Genomic DNA, 17294 nt, shown 5'->3' with positions numbered 1-17294 from the left:
CTACTGGTTGGATACCCAGGATTGGGGATCTAGTGCGTGTAAAGGTCGCAGTTAAAAAGGAATTTGGTCCTTCTTATCGAGAACCTGTCCCTGTGTTGGGGGTGAGCGGCACGAGAACTGTGATTTTACCACCGCTACGCGGGGCCAAAGGAAATCGCTTTGTTTCCATTGATAATGTCAAGTTACAACATGTGGCCGATTCTGCACAGCAGACCAAGAGGGACACCCAGTAGTTCCGGAATCCCTCTCACTACTGGGGAAGAAGTCCCGCTGCAGGTGATTTTCACCGACACTGTTTCCTCTCTGAGCTTGGGGAGGGTGGATGATGATCTTGCGATTGTTCCACCGACAGCGATTAATATGGAATCTTTTTATCAAATTGCTGTACATTCTACTGATGTTTCTGAACATGTGGTTTATAGTGTGCCACGGCGAGAGCCTCCATCTGCTTCTTTGTTCACAGTTGCTCCTTTTGCTAGAACTGCTTCTGGTTGCTTCAACGACGCTGATAATGATGTGTCCGGCTCCTCGTCCTCGATGTCTTCTGTCCACGGTCCATGAAGGCTGCTGGGTTGGCTTAAACACACATATTTTGTTTTTCCTTGGAACTATTTTTGGCTGTTTTTGGCCGTGATGACTGTTTTATTATGGTTGGGATTTGTGGTTACTTTTTTTCTGATAATACATGGTCATTTTCTTCCTGATCGATCTGACATTGAGCACGTGGAGACTGTGTTAAAACCGCATTTTTCGTCTCATATGGTTCGAAGAGACTTGTCCACTGTAAACATTTCTGCAATACCAGTTCCGGATGGAATTGTGTGGTATAAAGTAATGTTTGATATATATGGTCCCACTGAATTGATTCAAATACCGTATGTCCTCAAATTATCAATGAATTATATTGTTATACCTGGCATTGTTTCTGATGATTGGGATGTGAAGACAGTAGATTCTATGCTAACGGATTTGCAATATTATACTGTCTATGACGATGAAGATGCTTACCAATTTCGAGATAATCATGGTGACATGTTTTGCTACAACTGTTATGGACACCATTTTATTCATAAAGCTAGTAGCCCTAAGCCCATGTTTAATTATGTGCAATGGGAACATTGCTCGACTCCTCCACAAGGGAGTTCGAAAACTTATTATGATAAATTTGCATATTTTTCTGGGCATGATCAACGGAATGCTAAGTCCTACTATTTTAAAGTTGCACCGTATTCTAATAAGCAAATGTTATTGACCGATACTAAATTACTGTATTCAAATTTGTTTGTATCTAAACTTTCGGTCGAGGGGTATGAATACTGGTTTAAAACTGTTGACTTAAAAAGTGTTTGGGGTTCGAAAAATTGGCAAATGCAAGGCAGGGACACGTTATTTAGAGCATGTATTATCCCTGTGCAGATGATTTTCCTCAATGACACAGTACAACAGACTAGCTGTTTGGGCTTAGCGACAATTAGGGAGTTGACTTTGCCTAGTATACCTGTCCCTTCTAAATTAACAAATTGGCAGCACTATGTGAATGCTACTTTTAGTGACTTTACACATTGGGTCCAGAATGGTACGCTTAACACTTCATCGTTACATCCAGGCGGGTGGTTATTATGGCCTGTAGACACTAATGTGTGTCATCAACGTTTTGTCACCTCTTCAGGGGGGTTCAGGACTAGTAGGGCAGACCCTCGTTACGTATCACCAGAACATGCTGATATTATAACTACATACAGTGTGGGGAAGCTTTGTCAGCAATGGTTGAAGTCATCCACGCTGGATGCAGTTAAGTCACATCTCACGTTACTGTCTAATGATACTGATTTACAAGATTTTTTGTCAGGTCCAAAAGTACCACGTTTTTATACGAGGTTTATAATGAGATTTGGAAGCTTTCACAACAAGAGGCTGCATCCCGGTTGAGGCAGATTGATCAGGAAAATCTGATGCAGACTTTGTCTGTTGTTGATAATGGCATGCATACCCTTTCTGACCGTGTTTACACGATTGACAGCATTGTTTCCTCTGCCATTGACATTATTAAATCGGACATGTCTTCTTTATATCATGGGCAGAGTCAGACGCGGTCCATCATGCAGCTGGGTTGGACTCTTCAGACCTTGAAGGCGGGTCGCGTTCCATGGCAGCACGTTTGTGCCAGAGAGATCTTTATCTCTTTTAATTTGACTCGTCAACAAAAACTGATGGCTAAAAAGGAAGCGACATATGTTATTTTAAATATTGAGAAATTAGAGATACTGCCTTTCACGGTAGCTGAGATTCCGTCAGCTGAATGGTTGATACATGGGGTTATTAATTTGCCTATCTCTACTTTGCAATTTACTTCTTGTTTGGAGCACATTCCGTTGGGTAGATATGAACTATTGGGAGACAGTTACATACACGAGGTGTGGGACCTTCCCTTTCAGTACAGATGTGTTAATGGTTTGAAGGAGGTTTTTCTTAGCGGCAGCGAATGCTAAGCTTCTGTCAGCCATTCAATGGTTTGTAAACAGCTGTCCTTGCACGGGGCGTGTAACGCTTCGATTGCTAACTTAGCTTGTTATGTGAAGGGAGTTCCAGTCCCGGTTATTAAAAACACTTTCCAGGTGCTTTCTAACGGCAGTTACATTGTTCTTAACAGCGAACGCTGCTGTGGCCTGCGTGCCGGAATAGTTTACATCGTTGTTGTCAACAAGGCCATTACGTGCTGCGGGAATGTGTTGTTTCCCCCCACTCAATTTAGGGAGGTAGCGGACATCTGGCCTCATATTGCTACTTCCAAGGTTGATTTCGACAAGTTGAGTCGGCTAAAAGCTTTATTGTTTCAAAAGCATGTGGCCCTTACATCTGCTAGCGAGACCTATGCACATCAAGTGGCAAGGTCATCTGCGGAGATACAGTCCCTTTTGAATACTAACTTTCCAAATCACTTCGGTGAACTTGTGGGACGTATATTTAATGCATCCAGCACTACTGGTATTGCACATTTTTTCAAAGTCGTTGGTGTTGGTTTTGCCCATACCTTCTCTTCCATATTCGGTTTGATACCTTCGGCTATACATTCTATTTTCGGAAGCATTTTTGGGGGTTTCCCGATTACTTTGGCTTTATTGGCTGGAGTCTTGCTGTTGTTGCTGTTTTTTCACAATGGCTGTCCCGTCACGACGAGATCCTGTATTGCTGCTCCCGTCGGCGCAGCTGTGTCGTGAACGCATGATGCAGCATTTTGGAGCGACACTCCTGGGACATTTGGAGTGTGACTGGTCTCTGTCATTTAGACCGGTTTTGGATTGTGTGCAACCCGTGTTTCGATGCCTTTGGTGCTCGTTTGAACATGCACTGGCTCTCTGTCTCTCATTGCAGCGCCCTCCAATGGTCGATACTGATCTGTTGATGTTCCCGATTAGGGCTCATTCCCAGACTTGTGCACTACGGATGCGCTTGCTTCGTGAGGCAGTTTATGAGATTCCCTTCCTGGAGGAAGATGGTATTGTCTCTTTCATAGGCCCTGCACGGGGTGCCGCCCTGAATGGTTTTGGGGCTTTGGATCACACCTGCTCCATGGTACTTTGTGGCTTGGATCTTCCGATATTGACATATATCGAAGTGGAGGAACTCCTGCGTTCTATTGCTTCTATCTGACGATTGGATTTTTACAAAATTGACACTATATTGAATTTGGCTTCATGGTCACATGTTACCTAAATTTATGACTTTGTTGTCTTCTCACCTTGTCGAAATAATTGTTTTAGGTGTTGCTTATATTTGGGGCATCCTTTTATATTATTGGAACCACTTGCTACCGACAAGGGGAGGGTGTAGTGTGGTTAGTTTTACGTATTCATTGCGCTTTAGCTTCAGGCTTTAGGCCTTTGTGCACTTTGCCCTGAATATATTTTATTCATTTGCTGATGGTTTAGAGCCTCTGTGCACTTTGCTTTACATGCTTTTTATTAGGCTTCGTACTGTTATTTTTCAAATAGCCAGTTCTACGGTGTTGTTTTTTATTCATATCACGCTGTTTTGCCTACTTCTGCACTGGAGTTCACCATAACATATTTACTCTGTGCTTCAGTCAAGGATACAGTCTGGTACATTGCCGATAGACGTGGTAGGAGTTTAGACTTGGCATTCCTGCGTAGGAACATTTTGTGATCACGATGACATGTTAGTTATAAAATCACTTCCTTGTCCCAATACACGCAAGAGGGAGATTCCGACCAGGGAACCACAACTAGACGCTGACTGCCTCGTTGCAGATGCTGAACCAAGATCACAGGTCTTGCTCTGGTATGAGGGCTGATGTCTCCACAGTGATTCTAATAGGCAAGCTAGAAGCTTAACATGCTGTGCTCTAAATAGAACAAGCAGAGGGAGAGTAGAAACTGTTAGACAATATGATAGCTTTGTTCTTATGTTTTACTCTCTTGGTGACTATTTTAATCCTACTGTGTTGTATCGTTCTGGTTATTGCGGCTCACGCCTTAATATCTAAAATACAGTCGTTTTATTAAAAACATTATATAAAACTTATACTGTCTTTGTCATTTGTATATGAGATCACATTGGAAATAAGAGAGTTGGTTTGGATCTGAGTAACCACGACTTCCCTGAGAAGTTCCAAAGATGTCATGCGCTCGGCTGCCAAATCATTCCTTCCACATGGGAGAAATGAGGCACTGCTAGTTAGCCGGAGCAAAAAACGGATTTAGGGTGACAGAGTTCTTTACACGTGGGTCAGACTCAGTCCCCCACACCGTTATAGATCCTGCTACCTAGAAATCCAGTAGTCTCATTTAGAATAATGAGAGCCCACGCGACAAGAGAAAGAGAGAAAGAGTTATGCCTTCTAACTGAGATATGTCACAAAGTAGAAAGAATAAACCAGGAAGGTGGCTGGGAGTCTCTCTTTATTTCAAAGGATTGTCTCCCTCCTTCCTTTCACATGTGCCTAGTCCACTTAAAAAAAGACCTCAGGAATGTGCGTATTATCTACATCCCTGTTCGACAGGCTCTATGGATTTTCCATCTCACACAGAGGATCCAAAAATTTATTCCAGCTCCTCTTAGAGTAAAGCACTATAGATACATTAAACACTCAACACACATACTATGTACAGTGCACACGGGGAAGCAATGTGTGAGGGTAGAGCAGGAACAGAGATCTATAGAGGCCAACATAAGGAAGTGGTAGAGTAGGAGTAGAAATGAAGAGACAGTGGAAGGGGGAAGGTTAGAAGAGACTGATTAGTGAAGCATGAACACAGTATGATTTAACAAAACTCAGAAAACATGGGTAAATTAGATTACTGAATAAAATATAGTCAACAGACAAGTCTTTAAAATGCTGCAGAAGTATAGTAAAGTGTGTGCCGTACTGATTTCTGTAGGCAAGGAGTTAAAGAATAATGAGGCAGCACCTGAGAATGATTAGTGAAAGGCATGTGAGGTTTGAATTTCTACAAGGAGGTTGTTCTTGCTTCTGAGTGTCCTGGAGCCTCCAAAGATCTTTAGGAGGTTGGTCAAGTAAGGCAGGGCTTTGGAATAAACTGACTTAAAGGCAAGGTATTCCATTTGGAAATGTATTCTGGCCTCAATGGGAAACCAATGTAACTCAATTAAGCATTGTTAGATGCGGTTGAATGGGCTATGCAAATCTTTATTTTCATTGTTGATCAATATATCGTGATATTTTGTGTGCAGATTACTCATCTATCTGCCTCTGTTTACGCTTTACTAGTCACTTACTAAACTGTGATTCCCACTGTCCTTTTCTACATCTGTTGTACAATAGGGCTTTCACTCATTGATATATTATTTATTTTTATTTTTGTCATTCATTTCGTAATTTTCAGAACTTGGTTTAATTGTTTACAACTCAGTATTGACATGCTTAGCTTTTCCAGTCCTTTCCCTATGCTCGTTATGATTTGTTTTGTAGTTTTGCAGAATGTAATGAGACTAGGCTTAACCTCCTACATCTGTTTCTTTGATCGTGGAAGTCTGCTTTCTATGACTATGACGAGTGTGCTTTTTAAAAAAAAGGAATATTGCGGCATCCCACACTACGGATACTTGGCCTCTAAATAAATACTCATGCCCTGACAGGTAACTTTGAGATCAGTTATGTTCTAATTAGTGTCAGCATTGTGTAGTCTACAAGTGATCTTCTTACTTGGAATAGTTTGACTGTTGTTTTGTAGTCTTACCGAACGTAATGAGATTAGGCATACCCTCCTACATTGGTTTCCTTGACCGCGGGCATCTCCTTTCTACGATTATGATGAGTGTGCTTTTAAAAAGGATCATGGCGGCATTCCGCGCTACTGATACTTGGCGTTTGAACAAACATTCATGCTCTGATAGGTAACTTTTGGGATCGGGATGTTGTCATTATTACCAGCATTGCATAGTCTACAAATTATCTTTTTTACTTGGAATAGTTTGATTGTTAAAGCAGGTAATGCTTCGTGGTCTTACTGAATAATGCCATAACTCTGCTATGTTTTTAGCAGTACATGGCGCTTTCTCACGCTTACAATTTTTGTGTGAAAGTATCCACGTTAAATTTCGGAACAGACTTCACATCCTATAAATTATTACCACCACCTACATTGCAATGATTTTTTGATGTGGAGCTATATTTGCCTCTCTATATATACGTATACCCAGGACACTTCATAATTATTGATGGTCAGTTCAACACACTAGCGGTCGCCGCTTGTGACTTGCCGTTCTAATGGCTTATGAGTTCCAAACTTGGATATTTTTTATTTCTCTAGAAGCATACTACTTTCAATATTTCTGATTTGGGCATCTATTAAACATACGATACAGGCTTGACTCTACACAACTGTGTCCACCATCGGATGTTGTAAAACTTATATGTTAAGGGAAATATTCACTGCACGTTTTAGGTACTATCTGTGTTAGAGAATAACGACCTTCTTATTTTTACTACACATCAATTTTGAATTGGAATCTTTACTGATACAACAGGAAGAATTGCATGTATTTAGTGTGTCTTGGTATATACTTATGAACTTTCAAGTATCAATTGAATTTCAAATGATACCATCTGCATTCTTGGTGGCTGGATGCTTACCAGTTGGACACCCATTGTGTTTCTTGTTAATAATGTACTGACTGTGTTGGTATGATTACAATATACTTATGGATAGGAGGTGCAAACTTTGTACACAGCCACGGTTTTCTGGTACTTAGATGCAGTTGAATTTTGTGTCTGAAGATAGTAGTCCTCAGGCAGTTCGGGCTGGACTGTTCCCATGAGGAACAGGGTGATGACTGATTTGCGTATGGCTGGGTCCAAACTAGGGTGGCATGGTGAGCAAAAGAACAATGGATTAAACCCAGATCTGTGACTGCGGTGTGTTTGCATTGTTCAGCACTCCATCCATCATCTTTTTGTGTTGTTGTGAAATGCAAGACCCTTTTTAATGTCTTTCCCAGGACCACATTGCCAAAGGTCAGGCACAAATAAATTAAGGCAAACACTTCTGTTTTCCTGTGTTCCAGTGTCAGAATTGGTTTTAATTTCTTTAACATCTGGAGAGAAAAGTTCACCCTCTTGGCATTTATATTTATGTCCAAGGTCTGGATTAATGAAGGATATAGAGTTATTGCAAGGCAGGACATGATTAGTGATAATGTTGGGGTAATGTCAGGCAGGTTTATGGTCATCAAAGAATTTTATTGATGCTGTTTCAAATGCATGCCCTACTCTGAAACCAGATTGGTGTATTAGTAGCAGGTTACCCCTCTTGATGAATTCCAAACGTTGTTAGAAGATACAGTGTTCAGTCATCTTCCACAACCAAGAAACACTGCAGATTGATTTCATTTTCCATGTAGATTTGATTTTTTTTTAGTAAGGTGGAGGTTTGGCATAATGTAAGGATCAGAAAAGTCACCTTGATTTGAAGAAGCATTCATGTTTTTTCTCAAGTTTCTGAGAATATTGAAAGGTTTATTTTGGATGATTGTGACAGAGATAAGATTATTATAATAGGATTAGATTAGGGGTTTTGTCAATATTTAGGAGGTACTCATAAGAGAGCTCTAAGACCTTGTTGACTTTGGTCAAGATAACTGTAGAAAATTCATTGGATGGGGCTCCATTTGTAGCTGTCCGGTAGAGTTTTGTACATGAGGGTGGAGATGATAGAAAGAAGTTTGATTGGAGGAAATAAACTGCTATGAGTATTGTAGAAGTAAATTCTGGATGGGTTCTGAGAGGTTTGAAGTTACAGAAAAATATAGTTTAATTTAGCCTGTGCGTGGATTGGAAGGTTTCCTTTTCTTTTCAATATTATGTGTTTCCTGCCTTCCTATCCTGTAGCACACTTAGAAAGAGGATATTGCCTCAGGAGATTGTTTTGTGCAAAACAGTGTACCTTTCTGCACAAAGACAACCCTGCCTACAGTACAGGCATCCTTACCCCATGGGGCCTGAATTGGCACTAGGCAGTCAAACGTGAACCTGTGTTAGGAAGGAACAGGCACGTATATTATAATGGGAAGTATGGCACATTCCTGCCCATTCCCTTTCACTCAGTGCAGTGCTGGCAAGTTGCTTGCTGCTTTGCTTTGTTTTGATTAATATGGGCCTCAATATGAGGTGTGATACCTGGCAGAACTGGTCTGAACTGTCTTTAACTGGCCCAAAGGCTAACACTCATTTAAGTAAACACCAATGGCCTTTCCTTGGCCCAGAGGCAAATTATTGTCTTCTGAGTCTAGGTTGTGAACTGTCCCAGGCAAGGATGTGTATTCGATCTCTAGAGGTGCAATTATTGGAAAAACTGGTTTAAGTCATTCTGGCTCTGGTACCCTAGAGTACAGTTTTGCATAGTTATCTTTAAAACATCTGGAGCCGTATTTATAGGCCCCTAGCGCCACTGCAGTGTCACTTTTTTGTGACGCTCTTGTGGCGCTAAGCGCAGCACTGTATTTACAAGGTAGTGTTAAGCCACTTAACGGCACCTTGTAAATACAGCCCCTTGCCACACAGCACTGTGCGTGGAAAATTCATAAACATGAGGCAGTGCCAAAATCTAACATCGCCCCCAGAGGTGGCATTAGCAGGGCGCAGTGAGGAGGAATACTTTTAGTCCTCCTCTTTTTTGCTTTTTCTGTGTGTTCTACATTCTGCTGCACAGATAGAAAAAGCAAAATGCCAGAATTATTGTTTATGTGTGGGAAGGTGTTCCTTCCTGCACATAAACAATCATTTGAAAATGACACTTTGGCACTTCTGTGTGTGCTGCATTGTGGATTGTTTATGTGCAGGAACAGACACCTTCTGGCACATAAACAATCACACCCCTCTACACAGACTTCCTTGCACGATGGTGCAGCTACATTTAGCGCCAATGCAGGGGAAAATGCAGGGGTGCGCTGTATTCCCCAATTTTGGCGACACTTTTCTTTAAATCTGACTCCTGATATCCCCATTAAGTCAGATTTTAAAACTAAGCAGGAAATCATTTGAAAGCATTTTTTGTAACCCTTTCCTTAGCAGAGGTGTGAAATATTTTAAGGCCACCTAGGCCTATTAGTGAAAGGTCAGGCCAGGCCTACAAGTTGAAATAGCTTTTGGCATTTATTTCACTGAAAGCGTACAGTTACTTCAATATGTATTGGCCCTACATTTGTATATTATCACCCTGCTCCTCTGGTCTTCGTGATGCTTTTAATGGAGCCTTATGAATGTATAAAAATAGTATTTTCCTACATGACTAAGGTGCTTTTCCTGGAGATATACCACTAAAGTACATTTTAAATGCAGCCTAGTCAAAACAGAGTAATGGTCTGGGCAGAAATATAATTCCGTCATACATGTGGATGGTCAAATTTATTCAGTGCCAAACTATGACTTTTAACTCTCCATATCATAGGTGGACTTTAAAAAGGATATTCAAGGGACTTAAGGGAAGTTAGAGGTAAGCAGGTAGGTAAATGTACAGCACATGTTTGAGAGGAGAAATACATGCACTTTGCTAGTACATATTAGCTCTGGAAAATTGTAAGGAGTCCAGCAAAAATAGGGTGCACACAAGGTGAAAAATCTGCGGTGAGCATTCAGAAAAGCCGAAATAGCTACAACATGCATTATAAGACAGTCAGGTTGGCCAATCTGCCTGGATGAATATTTGTTCGGAAAATCTTGTTCTTAAGAAATACATGGTTGTGTTATCTCACCTCTATATTTTTCTCATGAGCATTTCTTCTTCCAGAGATTCAATGAAATGGGTACAATTATATTTAAGTGTTCTTTTTGCATTTTTCTGGGTGATCATATGTATTATCTATTTATTTAGATGTGTTTGTATAACTTTCATAAGCATGACTTCAGAGGATTATTGATACTATTAACATTATGATCATTGTCCAAGATAGAAAAATGTCTACCATTTACCAAACACACCGCAATTTGTCAGAAATGAAGCATGTAACATAACTTACTTAAGCTTGATAAACTACACATATATGAGGTAAGACCCTATGCAGTATAGGATATTTTAAGTCATAGAGGAGTTTCTGACTACCGAAAGGACAAAGGCCGAATGCTGAGTTCCTTCATCAAATAAAGATGTCCAAGGTCACTTTCAATATCCTTTTAATGCACAGCAGAGAGTATGTTATTCCTTATAATACATGACCACACCATCACTCTTCAAATTAACTTCTGATATCATGGGGCCTTTCCGATTCACGTACAAGTGATAGTATGGTTACAGACATGACGAATAGAAGCATAATCTGAAGAGCAGTAAACACATGAAAAAGCAGTTAGTAATTTGCTGCAAAACGTATTAGCAACAGGTGAACATGAATCACATTTAGAGAGTCTTGTCACTCAGAGTGAGTAGTACATATGCAGACACATTTCTGTAATGAACTATGTACAACAAATAAGCATGTTGACATCAGTCAATCCTTTCTTCTCATCCTTGTTCATTTTAGGAAAACAAATAATTAGAAGTCATTTCTCATATTTGTTTTTAAAATACAACTGCATTGACGCTCTATGACCAGTATGATGTCGTAACTCACCTGCAATAAGTTGTTGCAGTTGAGCAGCTGCATCTTATCTCAACTCAACTGTAAAAAAGAACCTAGACATATTTGTTATGCTTGGATTGCAGGCTTTTCTTATATTTTATGAATGAATATATCACATCAATGTATAGATCATTAAAACAATTTTACCTTATCTAATTTCTGTTGTATGGCAAAACATGCATGAACAAATCTTCCTAAATTCATTGAACAGTTTTTAAAAATAGGCTCATTCATGATTCAGTATTCTCTAGCTGTTACTGACCTGCACTGTGTTTTGCCCCTGCAGTACACCCAGATTTTTTGCATAACTGAGCATCTGTTTTTGGACTTTTTACTGTGAGTGCCTCTCACTACTGGTGTCTCGCCCATGTAAACAGATGGCAAAAAGACTGCGTGTGCTTACCACCAGTGTTCATCTTCTAAGACAAAGCAGCTGCAATGTAACAAGTGTAAGGGGCACTCAGCTGGTTACACAAGAACAGGTGTGCACACCTGTGTGCACACTTATGCAGGTTGCACGTGGGAGACTACTGTTGTGTGCAGCCCGGTAACAGAGCAAAGATTGCCTTGCATAATGGGGTCTCTGCAGGATTAGGTATTCACCTGGGATAGACCTCATGTCGGCGGTGTACACTATTAGGGAAACTCAGTGTGCTTAATGTTTTAACTATAGAGGTAACCCTTTATATGCATAGTGAGGGAATTGTCTTAGAAAGTAGTTTCACTTTCCTTTGACCTATATAGACCCTTTAGAGCTTAAATTGGAGTGTAACCTGTGCAAGAAAACTTCCAAAATGATAACTGTACACCTGATGGGTCATTCAGAGTACCCATATTTGCCTGGTTCAGCTCAGGCTTAGAGCCCAGGCCAGGCCGTGCCAGTATTACATTTTCTTCATCAGAAGAATAAAGGCTACATCCACACAAAAGCAGCAATTAGCAGTGCTTTTCCCAGTTCCTGAGAAGGAAAGGGGTGGGGTGGGGTGGAATGATCTGTGTCAATCACCCAGCTGTTACACTGCACCAGGGATGGGCCTGCCCAAGCCCAATGAGCAAAGGAGAGTGTCCAGACAACTGGATCCAACCCACTATGGGGCTCCCTTTGAAATTCTAGTGGGCAAGTCCTTGGCATTGACACCAATGAGGAATGGAGGTGAGACTTCAGGAGCTGATGTGACAAGTGTCCCCTGGATGACACCATTTTGGATTGTCCCAACAGGAGAGTTGGCACAGTGGTGGTGAGGTGATGTGGCACCCCAGAATTTACTATGGGTGCCTGTCTTCTAGAACCTTCCTCTCCATTTTCTAAACTCTTGCACAGGGGAAAGACTCTCTCTTGCCTGAGGATTTTCTACCTGCTGTGTTGCTGGAATCATAGACTGCCATGGAGAACTGGAAGGAGGAATTCCCTGAGCCTCACTCAGGAACCAGGACTCTGCCCAGTTGACCCCAGGACAAGTGGGTCCCCACAAGGGCCAGTGAGGCTGGCCCCCTTACTCCTCCCTGAGGACCAGCTGGGGGAAGGCCTACCATCAAAGCACCAAAGGAAAATGGCGCAAGCAGCCAGGAGGACCAGCATTTGAAGATTTAATTGCTATGACCGGTTGCTGCAACTTCCCCTGGTGAATAGAGCTTGCCACCAGGAGTAACATGAACCATGGATAGTCCAACTCGGCCCAACTGGACCTGAGTAATGGCATTTTAAACTTTGATGACCTTTGGCCCTTTTTCATGGCTCAGAGCTTATTGGGCTCTGCTGCCATTCTAATATTCTTCCCATGGGTATTCTAGCACCCAGGGGATGGCATGAAGGCCTCTCCTCACTCTTCTACCTCACCCCTTGAGCAATTTCTGGTGCAGGGGCTGGGATCAAATCCCCAGATGACCGAGTGCTGCAGCAATGTGGAGGAGAGTAAATTGTGCTTTTCTCAAGGGCCAACAATTGGTGTGAGCGCAGTCACACTCCCTTACAGAACGCAGGAGAGGCCCAGGACCCCACCCCTGGGCCCAGTTATGGAAATGGAGGATGGGGCAGTGTTGCTGCCATCCCCCAACTTGGTGGTCTATTTTCCCTGCTCCCCAGGCCCGTGAGTGGGAGACAGTCACACAAGAGTGCAAGTCTGCTGCTTCAGCGGGCAGACATAAATGAAGGCTGCTGGCTCTGCCAGCAGCACATGAGTATGCGGCCAGCGCAAGGACTCAGTGAAGGCAGCCGGGGTGGGCTTAATGAGCTGCCCTCCAACCAGGACAGTAACTGAGATGCATGGTTGAGACTGAGCACCCCTACCTAAACAAAAGAAATAGAACAAAGTGTGAGGTCGCTCTAGAAAGGAAAAAGCAGAAAAGCACCAGAAATTAAACTGATACATTTATCCCCTGCGCAGGAGGGTGGCGTTGCGCTAACATGCACTGCTTCTTGGAGACTTGCCCATAATGCCTTGTGGAGCCTCCTATTTGGAATACATTTTCACCGATATCTCTGCCTGTGGCAGTCCCAGGGCCATGGGACAACTACCAAATTACTCAGTATAACGTAGCCTTCCCAGTATACTCCATAATGCCCCTAAGTTGGAGGGGCAAAATTATCACTTTTGGCTGGTTTTCAATGTCATTTTAAGCTGTTCACTGTCTGGAGCTTTTGCTCTGCAGCAGGGAGTGCTTTGCCTTCTGGAGGACGTGGTACATAGTGACATTCAAGACAGCCTGAGATATGAAACAAATACTCAAACTCAAGGTTTTATTTCTTAGAAATGCTTTATTAGGTTATCATAACAATTGCAAACATTCTACTGGTTCTACCTTTTTGTAGTCATGATAATGACTCATGCCAATGTAATTTTGTTATTACAAAATTAATCCTGAAACTCGCTTGATAATTTTGGATGACTCCTTTAAGGGGTCACCAGTGACTATACAATGTAATCTATGGTATGTTCCATCTGCCAATGTTTATATTTGTGAATTATTGCATGTTATTTAGAGTGTGTTTGTAGTAAATGTAATCCTCCTGTAGTAAATGTAATACTGACTGGACAATCAGTTATTGAGTGTTATTATTGTGTGCCTGTGATTGGTGATTACAGCCCACACCACCTCCTTTGAATCAGTCTGGGACTGCTCTGCTTCCCTCCCCTGTGAGAGTCAAGCTCTAATATTGGGGTGTTTGGTTCCCAGTATGGACAATTGTGGATCTGTTACTTGTGATGGCCACACAACTAACAGCCCAATTTCCAACAGGGACATAGGCTAGATTTTCATATACAAACAATTATAATGTACAAATAAATTTACTTATATATCAAATATTCCTAGCAGTGTTTGGACTCATTTTTGGCTAGACTCTAAAAATATTCTAATTAAAGCTTATAACTAAACTGTGACACAGTTAGGCCTGTGAAATTTTAATTCCTCTTGAGTAATCAAAGTAATCTCAGTGATCTTGCGTTGTTATTTTGATACAAAATTACAGAAAAAAACAGCAAACTTAGGGCCTGATTCTAACTTTGGAGGACGGTGTTAAACCGTCCCAAAAGTGGCGGATATACCACCTACCGTATTACGAGTCCATTATATCCTATGGAACTCGTAATACGGTAGGTGGTATATCCGCCACTTTTGGGACGGTTTAACACCGTCCTCCAAAGTTAGAATCAGGCCCTTAGTGAGCAACTGCAGCTGTTTAAGTTATGTTGTATTTAGTGGTATATTCTTTGATGCAAAATGCACCATCAGGTGATTTATGGATGTAAAATTGCATTCAGCTCTAAGAAAATAGTCCTAAATGCTGGGTTACTCATTTTGCACAATTCTTCTTAATCACAAATAATTGTGCTGTAATCCTGTCTCCACATGCTTTATAAATTATTTTTCAATGCGTTCTTGCTAGTTTGGGTGTCCAGAGCTTGTTGTTTTTAGCAGTGGTTTATGCACACTTAAGGGACTTAGGGCCAGATGTAGCAAAATCTGTTTTTGCGACTTGCAAATTGCGAGTCTGAGCGGCTCGCAATTTGCAAGTCTCAAAAACAGATGCAGAATGGTGTCTCAGACACCTTCTGTGACTTGCTATGGGGTCGCAAAGACCCACCTCATCAATATTCATGAGGTGGGTCGCATTTTGCGACCCCATAGCGATTCCCTGCACTCACAGGGATGGTGGCCTGCTGTAGTCAGCACACCTCCATATCTGTGACCGCTTTGTAAAGAAAGCAGTTTTTTTTTTCATTTTGCAGCCCGTTTTCCCTAAAGGAAAACGAGTTGCTAAATGAAAAAAATACCGATTACCGGTTTCGTTTTTTTCAGAGTAGGCAGTGGTCCATAGGACTAGGCATCCATAGGACCACTGCCTGCTCTGAAAAAATATTTTTGTCGACATTCACAAAGGGGAAGGGTTGCCATTTGGACCCCTTCCCTTTTGCGAATGAGTTACCACCAGTGTGACACTGGAGGTAACTGCGAGTTGGTTTGCGACCGCATTCGCGGTCACAAAGCAACTGTGACTTGCGATGCGAGTCGCAAATAGGAAGGGAACACCCCTTCCTATTTGGGAGTCGCATTCACAAATTGCGAGTCGGTACCGACTCGCAATTTGTGAATGAGCATCGCAAAAGGCTTTTTGCATGGCGCAATCTGCGATTTTCGTAGTTTGCACCATGCAAAAAGCTTTCTACATCTGGCCCTTAGACCCTGATTTAGGAGAGCCTAGCCTTCTGATGCTAAGACAGCGCTGAAGTGTTTTTTTCCTGCACTATATTTACAAAGTGGTGCAATGCATGCATTGTGCCACTTTATAACACTTTGCTCTATATTATGCCTGCACCAGGCATAATGTATGCAAGAGGGCATTCCCCTTTAGTGGGGCTAAAAAATGGCACAAAGAAATTTAAGAGATTTCTTTGTAACATTGTTGTGGCACTTCTATCACCTTCTCAGAGCAGGTGTTAACAATGGGTCCCTATATACTGCTCAGGGTTAGCGGCAAATTTTTTTTGCTAACCCTGAACAGTACATTAATAGCATCAGAAATTCTGATGCTAGTGCCCCCTACCCTACACCGTGATGCGCTGTATTTTAAAACGGCACACGCATGGTGGCGGTAAGGGGCACAAGGAGCCATAAGAAAAGTGGCGCTACATAAATCTGGCCCTTAGGCTCTTCCAACATGGCTTCTGGACCAAGAGTGCTGAAATCTTCAGAGAAGGTCCATGACAGTTGGGACCAGATGTACCAATGATGTTTTGGAGTTGCAAAATCAGGCTGCTGGCAACCATAGAAATGCTTTCTTAGTGTACAAAAGGCAAAATGTGACTCACTAACTTGCTACAGAATCACAATTTTCATTTGCAATTTGGTATTTGGAAGGGGTGTGTTAATGTTGTGCAATTAAATTACAGGCTCAAAAAAACTTCTAGTTTGACCACTGAGAGGTAACAGTAATCATTCATAAAACATTAGTACTTCACCACCAATTCTAAAGTGGTGGCAACCCATTCGCAAGAGGGAAGGGGTCCCCTTGGAAAACATTTTTTTTAAGAACAGGTGCTGACCTTAAGGGGCCCAGTTTACATTTAAAAAAATCATTATTAAAAAGCAGTCAGACAAGGTGCTCTGCTATCCACCATCCCTATGATGGTGGCAATTCTAATGGTTAATATTCGTGAGATCGGTACATTTGTGATCTATTAGAAATCACTATTTGGGAATGAAAACATTCATACTTTAGGAAAACAATTTTTTTAATTGCGATTTGGAGATAATCACAATCAGGAAATCAGGAAATCAATATTCCTAATGTTTGTACATTTGGCCCTTAGCCTCATTGCCTCCTTCACTTAGGAAGGCTTTCATGATTCTTCCTCAAATAAAGCTGCAATTGCAGTTCTCAAATGGAAATGGGAAAAATACCTACCCTTAGTATTAGGGACATTGGGCCTCATGCACAAATCTTTTTGGAGGTTGCAAATGGCCCAATTTTCAGAATCGGGCCATTAGAAATGGCAAAAATGTTTCTTTGATGTACAAACACAAACCTGCAATTCTACAGAACCACAGTTTGGGTTTACATATCAGTTGAGAGCATCCACAAATTTGTATTTGAAAGGGGGTGTTTAGAGCATCACTGCCATATAATTATTTGCAGTACCATCTATTAATGTTTTGCAACCAAATTATGTTTGCAAGACATTCATTTTTTACAGGCTACT

General features: G+C 41.5%; 1 long non-coding RNA gene across 1 annotated transcript in view; it reads left to right on the top strand.

Annotated features, from left to right (window-relative positions):
- The first annotated feature begins 6354 nt into the window (after nt 1-6354).
- LOC138247329 (uncharacterized) overlaps nt 6355-17294 on the top strand; it is an 86191-nt gene continuing 75251 nt past the window's right edge. Inside the window, exon 1 of the long non-coding RNA XR_011194445.1 lies at nt 6355-6375. This is a non-coding gene — a long non-coding RNA (uncharacterized lncRNA). The remainder of the gene's footprint in view (nt 6376-17294) is intronic.

Source organism: Pleurodeles waltl, chromosome 7 (genome assembly GCF_031143425.1).
Source record: "Pleurodeles waltl isolate 20211129_DDA chromosome 7, aPleWal1.hap1.20221129, whole genome shotgun sequence".
NCBI lineage: Eukaryota > Metazoa > Chordata > Amphibia > Caudata > Salamandridae > Pleurodeles > Pleurodeles waltl.
Note: the sequence above shows the minus strand (reverse complement) of the source record. Positions and strands in the feature narration are given on the sequence as shown.